Source organism: Gopherus flavomarginatus, chromosome 5, assembly GCF_025201925.1.
Source record: "Gopherus flavomarginatus isolate rGopFla2 chromosome 5, rGopFla2.mat.asm, whole genome shotgun sequence".
NCBI lineage: Eukaryota > Metazoa > Chordata > Testudines > Testudinidae > Gopherus > Gopherus flavomarginatus.
This window is the reverse complement of record NC_066621.1, coordinates 116,357,610-116,369,883: the sequence shown is the minus strand read 5'-3', so window position 1 is coordinate 116,369,883 and position 12,274 is coordinate 116,357,610. Positions and strand designations below refer to the sequence as shown.

The 12,274-nt window shown below is 43.8% G+C and overlaps 1 protein-coding gene across 3 annotated transcripts in view; it reads right to left on the bottom strand.

Moving 5' to 3' along the window:
• LIN52 (lin-52 DREAM MuvB core complex component) overlaps positions 1 to 12,274 on the bottom strand; it is a 72,401-nt gene that overhangs the window by 28,194 nt on the left and 31,933 nt on the right. The gene's annotated exons all lie outside the window — the stretch shown is intronic.

Genomic DNA, 12,274 nt, shown 5'->3' with positions numbered 1-12,274 from the left:
ACTGTGACCAGAAAAGCAAACAAACAGAGTCTGTTTAATCGTTGATGAGAAGTAAGGGGGAAGGTGTTGGTTCTTACTCAGCTACAATAAAATTCGATGCAACTCTCCTGCATTATCTGCTAGCTTTGAATTTGTGTTAGTAATCACAAACTTTACTTCGCTGATTAATAGCATATGGTGCAGGTGCAAGGAATCCAGCACCGTGGAGAAGTACCTTTAATTAAATTTGACAGGAAGAGCATTGATGTCTTGGTGTAAAACCCAGTGTTGGCTATGGTCCGTCCTGGAAGCACTATCACATTGGAGTCAGCATGCAGTTCTGTGTACGCAGATTTATTGGCAAGGACATGAGAATGGGAAAATATATCAATGTTATCTAAAAAAAATTATTTGAGTAGGAAGGTCCATAAATCATCGCAATGATTACTACCTGCACCATGCAGGTAGTGGGAGAACCAGAAACAAGAAGAGGGAAGGACCATCATCCTGAAGAGCCCACCAGTTATAGATGACGTCTATAGCTAAGAGTGATAATCACAAACAAGTCAGATAAGGTAACACTACAGGAGTCTGGGACAAACATTTGTTACTACAGAGCCAATGAAAAGGTTGTTTCTTGCTGAAAACAACAAAACTGCATTCTAATATTTTCTGTGAGTTACAACTATATATTCCCAGGTGGGTCAGATCCGAAAGCCACGTTCACTGAAGCATGGCATTCTCATTTGTAGAATCCAGTAAATTTACACAAAAGACCATGTTGCTGCTTTACGCATTTCCTCATAAGTAAATGTACCTTTCCCTTCATGATGTTGTCATCACTCAAACAGTGAGCTCTAGCAGACTGATATGGAGTGACCTTCTCAGTAGGCTTCTAAGATTGTCCATTGAATCCTCCTGGAAATGGAACCCTTAGAGACTGTCTTGCCTCTATATGATGGTTAGTAAAGAACAGGTCAGGTCTGAGGATTTCCAAAAGAACTTTGTGCGCTGGATATATATGTTGAGGACTCTATAAATATCCAGAAAATGTCATTTCAATTCTAAAGGACGCGTGGATTTGGGCAGAGAGAGGAGAAAGTGCTCTCAATAGTGAGTTGATCGTAGGCATGAGACTATCCTGAGGACCACTTAATTGGCCCAAGAGGTGCAGTAACTGGATTGCACCGACTAGGTTCCCAGGACAGAAATCCTTCTTGCTGACATGATCGCTAGAAGTTATCAACTTGTTTTTTCTTAAAGAGAGATTCTTCTCTTCAATGCTTAAAGAGAGGTTCTGCGAGAGCATTCAGATCCAGCTTGAGACCCCATGCTTGAGCCCTGTGTACTTTTGGCAGGCTTGTAAATGTTGCAACTATAAGCATCTTTTGATGTCTGGAAATTCTCTTCTTGCCTGCTGACTGAAGGATTCTGGATGCAGCAGCTACTTCAGAAGAAAGGATACTGAACTAGATGGACCTTTGGTCTGATCCAGTATGGCCATTCTTATGTACTTAAAATTGCACAGTACATGTTGACAAATCCACATTTACACCATCATGTGGGAACTCTAGGATAGCCAACGGATACAAGAGACAGAGAAACTCCTTTCAATTTACATGAGTGGAGGAAACCTTGGGCATACTCGGGAATATGCCATGTTGGCAGACTAGAGACCAGCAAAGGTTTGATCAAACTGATAGAGTACCCCTTTTTCAAACATGTCTCAAAAGCCAAGCCGCTAATTTTAGTTTCCTTGGATCCAGCAGGTAGATCAGTCTGTGGGAGAAATGACTCTCTCAGAGGGAAGGGATATTGGTTGCTATACTGAAGAGATTTGACAACCTTGGCTACTAACGGATGATTAGAATTATCTGTCCCTCTTGATTTTCCAAAATAGCCTGGAAATTAGAAATTTTGGAGGAAAAAAAACATGTAAGTGAATATTGGGTCACATCTGGGAGAGAGCATCTATGTCTACTGTCTCCAGGTATCTCCTGCTGGAGAAGAACCTGAGTATATTCTGTTGAATCTATAAAATAAATCCAGCAATGACATCCTTAGGGACTTGGTCAAATGAAGAAAGACCCCTGGATATAGAGCCTGCTCTGCCTGGTCTACCAGTAAGATTAAGATTTTGTCACAGTTATTTTTAGTAAAACTCAGAGACAGATCATGGGTAATACACAAAAATTCATGGAAGCCTGTGGCCTGTCTGTGATTTTTACTAAAAACAACAGGTGGGGCTGAGGGAGTAGGAATGATAGCTCTGGAGCCTCCAGCACCCCCGGTGGCTCCAGAGCCAAGAGGCTCATGCCACCCTGGGCTGAAGCTGAAGAAAATGTCACAGAGGTCTCTGAAAGTCATGGAATCTGTGACCTCCATGACAAAATCTTATTCTTATTGATCAGAAACTAGCTCAGCCAGTCTTCTAGAGAGTTAATTTTCTTCTTATGTGCCAAGTGCATAGAAATTGAATATTCCTTTCTGCCCAAGATATCAGAAGAGCGCTTCCTTCTACAAGGAAGATGATTTGGATTGTCTCTGCTTGCTAACATAGGCCATGGTTCAGGAATTGCCAGTCATGCACAGAATCCCGCTGTAAGAGAGAGAAGGTAATACAGCTTGAAGGGTACAGTGGATTGCTCCTAATACTAGCCAATTGTTGCTGAGTTTTCTTTAAGTCTTGTCCTCTGAATAAGGTCCTATAGCCTGGTGTCAGAAGCCACGACTAGCTGAGCAGGTCCCACTATTGGATGGGCACTGGTAAATCTGCAAGGTCTTGTGCATTAAAACGACAGGACAACTATCAGCAGAATTTCTACTGTTGAGGAGTGAAACCCAGTGGATAATGAGAGTAATGAAAGGAAGGTCTGAAAGGGTCTCATGATGCTTTGACCACTGAAGAATGTTGACAGGAGACCATCTGTGACAGGGTATACAAAACAACACACTGGGCAACCAGGGGTTAAGGAACTGCTCTGGGCTCAGCCAGCCCCACCCTGCCACACCTGTAGGAAATGCTCCAACTGGAGAAGGAATAAAAATGGCAGGGGAGCTGCTCATTTGGTGGCAGACCAGGGAAGAGAGCAGACTTGCTACCAAAAGCTCTAACAGAGGAGTGCTGAGGGAAAGGCAGCATCTCTCCCCACAACAACTGCCCAAAGGTCCCTCCCTGAGGGAAGGAAGAGCCTGCTACAGACAGCCTGAGAGGGAAGCACTCCCCTCTTCTTTTCATATGGACTGAGTTTTGTTAATTCCCCTTTATTTTGTTTGGACTGCCCCCTGCAGGGGAAAGCCTTAGGACTGACATGGCCCAGGAGGGTGGGCCATACTGCAGAAGAAGGCAGTTGGCACCTGAGAAAGGAGGAGAGCTACCCCACCTACACTCAGCCACCAGAAGATGCCTTATGGTCAGTGGACATCCTTCATGCCTCCTAGACTAAGATGGCAACTTTAGGACAATCACGGGGGGATAGGGAATGATAGGAAATGGCCCATGGAGGGCAGCCTTAAGCAGCCCCTGGCTGTCAGAGCACTGATAGTCCTCAAACGACCCTGGGTCAGAGCCTCATGGAGTGGGAGGGCCTGGGCTCCTGTACTAACAACCCAACTACAAGTCATGGGCCTAAGCCCCAACCACTAGGTGATGCTACCCTACCAACTCATAACTAGGAAAGGACCATCACAGCATTTCACTGAAAACATCCGTTAGGGCTTGCAACAATGAGGAGGGAAGGATGATGGCTGACAGAGCTACTTCTTGAAGCCTGGGTTCTCTCTCCTGGGAGAAAAATACTCTGTGATGGATTGTGTCACAGTTCCCAAAAGGAGAATATACTGAGCTTGTTGTAGTTGGCTCTCATCCCAATTTATCAACACATGACACATGGCAATACTGGATATCTCCCTTGATATATTTCCAATTAGCACTAGTCTAGACTAGGAAAAGGTAAATGGGGACCTCTTCCTATCCAAGGACTGCAAAAGTCTACAAGAAACTTGGTAAATACCATTAGATCCAACACAAGACCAAAAGGCAGGTAGAATCCACAATGGGAAGAAACCACTTCTAGTAGCTCTTTCTCTGCCTGCACCTCCAGGGGCCCTGGCCAAAGGGGCACCCTGACCTTGAGGGCTTCTACCAAGGTCCTGGCCTTGACTTGCTGGGAATCTGCATGCGCCAGCCGACAAAAATTGGTGAATCACCCCTTGTGAGAGATGTCTGTTGGTGGAGTCTATCAGAAAGCAGGTACGAATTTCAGGAGGAGCTGGTTCATTTAAGTAACGTCTGAGAGAATGAGGACTCCATTGACAGGACACATATAAAGAAGTCTGGCATGGAGGGTGCTAGCCAACTAGAGAAGAATATAGCGGCACCAGAGGAAGAAGCAGAATTGGCTGCTCTGCAGGGAGGAGACTGGCTGCTGGCTGCTCTGGGCAGCAGAAAGTGCTCTACCCCACACCCAAGTCCCTCGTCCATCAAGGTCAACAACCAATATGCTGTACTGGCAGTAGGAAGGGAGGAACAGACCTCAATGGCCAAGGAACAGGAGCCACATGCTCCCAAGACTGGGAGGGTCACACCCACTGCACCTAAGAAAAGACAATGTAGGGTAGGGGTGGTCAGGGACTCCTTTCTTAGGGGGACAGAGGCATCCATTTGCTGATCTGATGTCCTGTGAGATACACTGCCTGCCCAGAGCCCACATCTGTGAAGTCACAGAAAAGTTGTCAAGGCTCATCCATTTCTCTCTGCTTATACACTACTCTATGCTGCTCATCCACATGGGCACTAATGATACTGCCACGTATAACCCTGAGCAGACCAGCAGTGACTACAGAGCTCTGGGAGCAATGGTGAAGGAGTTGGGGGTGCAGGTAGTGGTCTCAACCATCCTCCTGGTATTGAGTAAAGGCCCAGACAGAGGGACACGTCCTGAAGATGAATGCATGGCTGCACAGATGATAGCAATGGGAGGGCTTTGGCTTCCTTGATCATGGGATGATGTTCCAGGAAGGATGACTGTTGGGAAGAGAAGGGATCCACCTAACCAAAAAGGGGAAGAGCATTTTTAGACACTGATCTGCCAACCTAGTGCAGAGGGCTTTAACCTGGCTCAAAGGGGGCAAGTGACAAAAGCCTACACGTAGGTATAAATAAAGGTGACCTTAACAGAAGGCTAGGTGTTGGGAGGAAATGGAAAAGTACAATAGGTCACAGGAGCAAAAAAAGAGAGAACAGTGCGGAAACCTTACACGTCTATATATAAACACAAGGAGTATGGGGAATAAACAGGAAGAACTTGAAGTATTAACACATAACCTAAATTATGACTTAACTTGCTCCACTAAATTTTGATGGGATAAATCTCATTGCTGGAATATTGATATAGAGGAGTACAGCTTGTTCAGGAAGGATAGGCAGGATAAAAAGGAGGTGGTGTTGCATTATACATCAAGAATGTATACAACTTGTTCTGAGGTCCAGAAGGAGGTGAGAGGCCAGTTGAAAGTCTCTGGATGAAGACAAAGGTGGGGTGAAGCAGAGTGGTGAAGGAAGGAGTGACCTTATGGCAGGAGTGATAACCTGCCAAATCCAGAGGAGGAGGTGGATGAGGCATTTCTAGAACAAACAACAGAAATATCCAAAACACAAGACCTAGTAGCAAAGAGAGACTTTAACTATCAACACATCTCTGTTGGAAAAGTAATACAGCAAAACAAAAAATGTCCAATAAGTTCCTGGAATGTTCTGGGGATAACTCCTTGTTTTGGAAGGGAGAGAAAGTAACCAGGGAGGCAGCCATTTTAGACTTCATTCTGACTAACTGGAAGAAATTGGTCGTGAATTTGAAGGTGAAAGATTATTTGAGTGAAAGTGATCATGGAATGATAGATTTCATAAATCTAATGAAAGGAAAGCGTAAAAGCAGCAGAATAAGGACTTCAAAAAAAGCTGGTTTAAAAAACTCAGAACTGGTAGGTAAGGTCCTAGAGGAAGAAAATCTAAGAAAAAAAGAGTTCAGAAGAGTTGGCAGTTTCTCAAAGAGACAATATTAAAAAAAGGCATAACAATTAACTATTCTGATGCTCAAGAAAGACAGGAAGAATAGTAAGAGGCCAATATGGCTGCATTAGGAGCTCTTTAATGACCTGCTCTGACACAACACTGCGCCCTGGAAACAGCCAGCAGGAGGTCCAGCTCCTAGGTGGGGGCGGGGGGCATGAGGCTCAGCACACTGTCCCTGCCCCAAGCACTAGCTCTGCAGTCCCATGGGCCTGGAACTGGCCAATGGCAGCTGGGGGGAGGGCGTGCCTGGGAGTGAAAGCCGCATGGAGCTGGAACTGCTGCTGACTGCTTCCGGGGTGCTGCACAGTTTGTGGCGCCAGGACAGGCAGGAAGCCTGCTTAGCATGCCTGCTGAGCAGCTGACTGGAAGCCACCTGCAGGAAACTCATGCCTTAATCCCCTGCCCCAAACCTGGAGTCCCTTCCTGCTCCCCAAAACCCTCATCCCCAGCCCCACCCCCGAGCCTGCACTCCCAACCCAGAGCCCTGACCCCCCCTCTTGTACCCCCAACCCCCCTGCCCAAGCCCAGAGCCCCCTCCCACACCATGAACCCCTCATTCCTGGCCCCATCCCATAGCCCTCACCCCTGCACTTCAACCCTCTGTCCCAGCCCTGAGCCCCCCCCACACCCCAAAACCCTCATCCCCACCTCCGTTGGGTGATGGGCATCAACAATTTTCTTCAACTGGGTCACCGGAAAAACAAAGTTTGATAATCACTGAGCTAGAATACTGTGTCCAAATCTGGGAGCCATACTTTAGCACAGATGTGGACAAATTGGAGAGAGTCCAGAGGAGAGCAACAAAAATGATAAAAGGTTTAAAAAAATCAGATCTATGAGGAAACATTAATAAAACTGGGTATGTTTAGTCCTGAAAAAAGAGAGCTTGGGGAGGGACCAGACAACAGTTTTCAAATAAGTTAAGGAGTGTTACAAAGAGGAGGGCGATCACATGTTCTCCATGTCCACTGAAATAAAACAAGTAGTAACGGCCTTAATCTGCTGCAGGAGAGATTTAGGTTAAATGTTAGGAAAAACTTTCTAACTAGAAGCATAGTTAAGCACTGGAATAGGCTTCCAAGGGAGGTAGTGGAATCCGTGTTACTGGAGGTTTTTAAGAACAGGTTAGAGAAACAGCTGTCAGGGATGGTCTAGGTAGATTTGGTCCTGCCTCAGTGCAGGGGGCTTAATTAGATGACCTCTTGAGGTCCCCTCCAGCCCTACATTTCTCCAATTCTGTGACTGAGTAGAGGAAATTACAAGATCCATACTGGAAGTGGAGAAATTTGAAGTGGCCAAATGGGAACACACAAATGAGCCTCCTTTAGGTTGACAAAAGTCAGGAAATAGCTGTCAAGATGGAAGCCTAAGCTGTCTTCAAGATTTCCATCTGTTGCATCTGGAACTCCTGGGGGCTAGAAAGACACATAAAAGTTTACTTCATCCTGGCCCTTCTTCCATGAGACAGAGTTTGATTCAGACTTCTGCACCATTTTGAGGTTGGTTTTTTCCCTTGCTTTTCTTGTTCTTTCCCTTCTCAGAAGTGTGGCAGGAGTGCAATTGAGGAGGAGGAGGCAGAGAAAACTTTCTTTTCTGGTAATTTCTTTAAGAAAATAACCTCAGTGACATTCCTTTTGGGTAAGAGTTATGGCTGAGAGTCTAAGAGGGAGATACTGCCCACTTCCTGGGGTAACTGCTGCTCTGTAAGCATCCTAATCTATCTGCTCACGGGGGCAGTGTCCTCAACAAGACAACCTCTAGCCCATGAAGAGAAATCCCACAGGGATATAACCAGCTGGATGCTACCAAAGGGCAATGCTTAAGGCTGAGCCAGCTCAGAGGGAATAATTTGCCACCTCAAAAAGTTTTGCTGAATGAAGAAATCACTGTTGACTCAATCTGGGGAATCTCCAGGCCAGGAGACAACTGAGTAAGCCACTGGGATCCAGGACTGGGGTGTCCAATTGTCAAATGGGGAGGGAAGGAAGCAGATGGAAAGGGAATAGAATCTCACTTGCTTCATGTCTCCAGTGGCCCATAGTTACTCTCTGACCCCTAGGGGCCAAGGGATTGGAAGTAGTGACTTCTAGACCCCTTGCTGCATCTGTGGTCTTTGAAGCAGGTCCAAGCACTTTCACGGTTTTTTTTCCAACTGCCATGCCAATGGCCAACTTCTGTTCTGCCCTCAGTAGGGAGCAGAAGAAACTGGGTACTCTCCAACAGATGGATCTGGTACCAAAGTTTATGCATACTGGGTTGCTGGAGTTAGAGATGGGGTTGCAGACACGGAAGTGGTGCTGTGATATGCTAGACTGACAGAATATGCAAAGCACTCTGCCTAATACTGAATTACAGGGGACTAGCACAAGGAACAAGTCCTTGCCTTACACGTCTTTGCCTTCTCTTCATAGCCTGCACTCTTCATGGAAGGGCTGCCAGGAAGATGTAAGCACAGCTGCAGACATTGGAAAAGAAAGAAACAAAGAAAAAATCCCTCTGGGATAAGATGTCCAGAGGAGCAAGAACTTTCCCACTGGGAATACTCATTAGGCCTCAGCTCTCTGAAGCCAGACAGGTCAAAGATGATCAGAGAAATCATAGAGTATCAGGTTTGGAAGGGAACTCAGGAGGTCATCTAGTCCAACCCTCTGCACAAAGCAGGACCAATCCCCAATTTTTTGCCCCCGAGCCCTAAATGGCCCCCTCAGGAACTGAACTCACAACCCTGGGTTTAGCAGGCCAATGTTCAAACCATTGAGCTATCCCCATTTTAAAGAGAAAAAACATAGTTGTTTTGTCTAGCTCTGATGCAGGAGCATCTCATTCACCTAAAGAGGTAAAACTAGACTGACAAGCTTTTTAATAAGATAGTCTCTTCCTTCCAGTTGTGCTTCTGCCCTACAGATGCATGGAAGCTGAAGACCTATTATGAGCATCTGAGGACCTTGCTGCAATGGAGACTGTGACACTTTCACATGTGAATAAGGCCTGGTGCATAATTCTGAGTCTAAGTATATATAGGAAGGAGGGCACTTAACCCACTTATGGTCCAATTCAGCTTTATTTCATACACTCATTGCATCACACACAAAAAACATTAACATTTTATGATACAAGTCCTAATGCTAAATTTTCCCCCTTCTCCATACTAGAAATTCACTTGGCCTATAACAAAGGAAACAAGAAACCAAAAGCCTTATGTTTAAGAAACAAGGACCATGTAAAACAGCATCTAGATTTATTTCTGCCTCTAATCCCTTCTCTTGTCTTCTCCAACTACCCTTCAAGTACCTATGATTGGACATCCTGGAACTGAACAGCGTATTGCTCTATTCAAATACCAGAGTATTGCTCTCCCTCATGAAACTCTAATTACAAGCAAACCACAGGGTCCTAGAAAACACTAGGACAGAATGTGAAAAAAGCTACTGTCTTCTCTGCTTCAGAGAAACAAAACAGGCTGATATTGAAAACAAGAGGAAGTGATCTAGCCAAACAAAAGCAGCTCTGAAAGGTGAGCAAACCCCACAAGCCACGCACTCATTATTACAGTGCCGATACCATACTTGTTAAAAATGTATATTTTAATTTTCTGCATTGCTAAAGGTCCCAATTTGCCCAGGGATCTAGCTAAGCTGCCATTTTCTACCACGACAGAGTCTAATCTTTATTTAATGGATTTAGCATCTATCTTCACTAGAGTGGTCTCTAAGGGAAAGGGGAGGGGAGTATGAAGGGGCATAGAAGAGATGATCAGAGCCCCCCTCTCCTTCATCCATCCGGCGCTCATGTTTGTGTTCAAAATTCAATTACCTCCTTATTGATACTTCACAGAGATATTTAAGCTGCAAACATGAAGCTCTGATTTCCCAGGGGGCCGTGCCCCTCTCTATTTCACTGCTCTGCTTCCCCCAGGGTGAATTCCTGAGGCGTCCATATTAATAGGTAATCAGTCACAATTCATTTATTAAACAGCTAGCAAGGTTTATCAGCCTGCCCTGATTAGCCGGAAGAAGGCACTGAATTCCTAATTTATTTATGGAAATTTAAGTGTCTTTTTGAATTCCATTCAGGAGAGACAGGGGTGCTGTGGGCTTGGCATGCTGAATTCTAACAGGAAAGCAGCAGGCAGACTAGCTACTGGGAAGCATGCTGCTTCATCCTAGGAAATGCACTGCAGTGACCCTTAGCATGGTCAATGGATTTAGGGCCACAGAACCTGCCGTACCAGAATTCATTAGATTATTTGTCACAAAGTGGGTATTATTACCCTTTACAACTATTAAAACTGTAATCCCAAGGACACTGAATGTGGATTGGTTGAAAAGCGGTTCTTAAACTGAGTAAGGTTAAGAACCTCAGTGAAATCACAGAGTAAGGGAAAACAAAAATACTTTCCAAGAAATTTTAACGTAAGAGATTTAGAATAACTTTAAAGGGACCGTCAGGTCCCATTCAGGCCAAAATACTGATTTTGTAAAATTCAGATTTTGGAAAAATAAAGACCAATAGAATTGTTTTCATTATTTAACTGTTGCCACTGGAATTTTAAGGCAAACACCCCACTGTACTTGGCAGCACTATGTTACTTCAAAATAATCAGAAAGTGAAACTGACTAAAAAACAACCACCACCTCTACTCTTCTACTTCAAAGTGAGCAAAATGCAAAAGGTAAGCAAACATAGGCCCTGATCCTGCAAAGACCTATGCATGTGCTTACATTTATGCGCAGGAGTGGTCCCAGTTGAGTCAGTGGGACTATTCACATGTGTAAAGTGAAGCTTGCACATAGGTCTCTGAAGAATCAGGGCCATAAATAGTGAAAACTAAATAAAAAAATTAAACTCTTTTCATTTTCAAGTGACATCTTAAAAAACACATTTGATTTTTTTTTTTAACACCGACTACTTGTAACATCTGAGATCACTATGATTAAGAGAGATTAGGGGAAAATATTCTTCTCTCTTCCCCCCACTCCCTATTTGTGTGTAGTCATTTTACCATTTCCTTTGTTGTTTTGTGAGTTTTTAACAAAGCAACTGGAAAGAGAAAAATCTTTTCTGGAAAATAGGAAAATGGGTCTGCTCAACCACAAAAACTGTCAAGATGTCCAGAGGCAGGTGTAGTGTCCAAGAGTTCTTTTATTTCATTTCTAAAATAATTGTCTAGATTGTAAATTGACAGGGTCACTAATTAACTAAGATGTTATTTGGAAACAGATAAAGTTTGCTTAAATTATTTGAGAGTGTCCTTCTAATAGCCATTTCTGAGTCACTGTTATTAGACAAATCACTATTTTTGTCCTGTGACTTTAATGCTCTGATCTAGTCTTTAACTGACCAAGAAAGTACTCATAACTAACGCACTCATTGCTTAAATTATGGAGACTGAGGATGCTACACTAAGGTCTTGTCTACAGAGAACCTTACTAAACAGAAGTTACACTGATTTATCTAAAAATCAAATAAAAAACTGATTTAGTTAAACCAGTTTTAAACTGGTTAAGTTTACAGATGCATGACAAACTATAAACCAGATTTAAATCTCTTTAAGAGTTTCCATGTGCGAGTTTGTGCTATTTACTAAATTAGTTTAAAATCACAACTTTAGTTAAACCAGTGCAACTCTGTTTAGACCAGACCTACAATGCTGACTATAGGAAAAAAAAAAGCAGCCGTCGTAAGTCACAGACTTTGACATACTGGATCAGCTACCTGGCCCATCTAGCAGGGATCAATAACTGATGCCCCAGAGTAAGGAAAAAAAAGTCACACAAAGTGCACCTGGCTAAATGCACAATGTTGCACATAGGATAAATTTCTTCCTGACCCCTGTTGCAACTGGCTCATACCCTGGAGCTTTAGATTTGAGTTTCCTCATCATTAAAGCAGTATACCGTGAAAGGGTGAGTATGAGTAAACTACTGATGCATGCGTCAGATGTGTTGGCAGGATCCAAGTGCTGTCAACTGTCTCAGAAATGAACCAGCAGCTTAATTCTTACTAATATGCATTCATTAATTTACATTTCAATTAAACAAAAAGTTTTAAAAAATTTGGGGGTTGGCGGACTGTACAAAGTATCTTTCCACTGTGAAAGTAGTTTCTAGAAAAAGGATAAGAAAAAATAGGAAAAACAGATCTAAATATAATTTCTCCATTGTGTTTTTCAGTACGGCGGTCCCAATTAGGCACCATTGGAAATTGATGCACAGCTGTGAT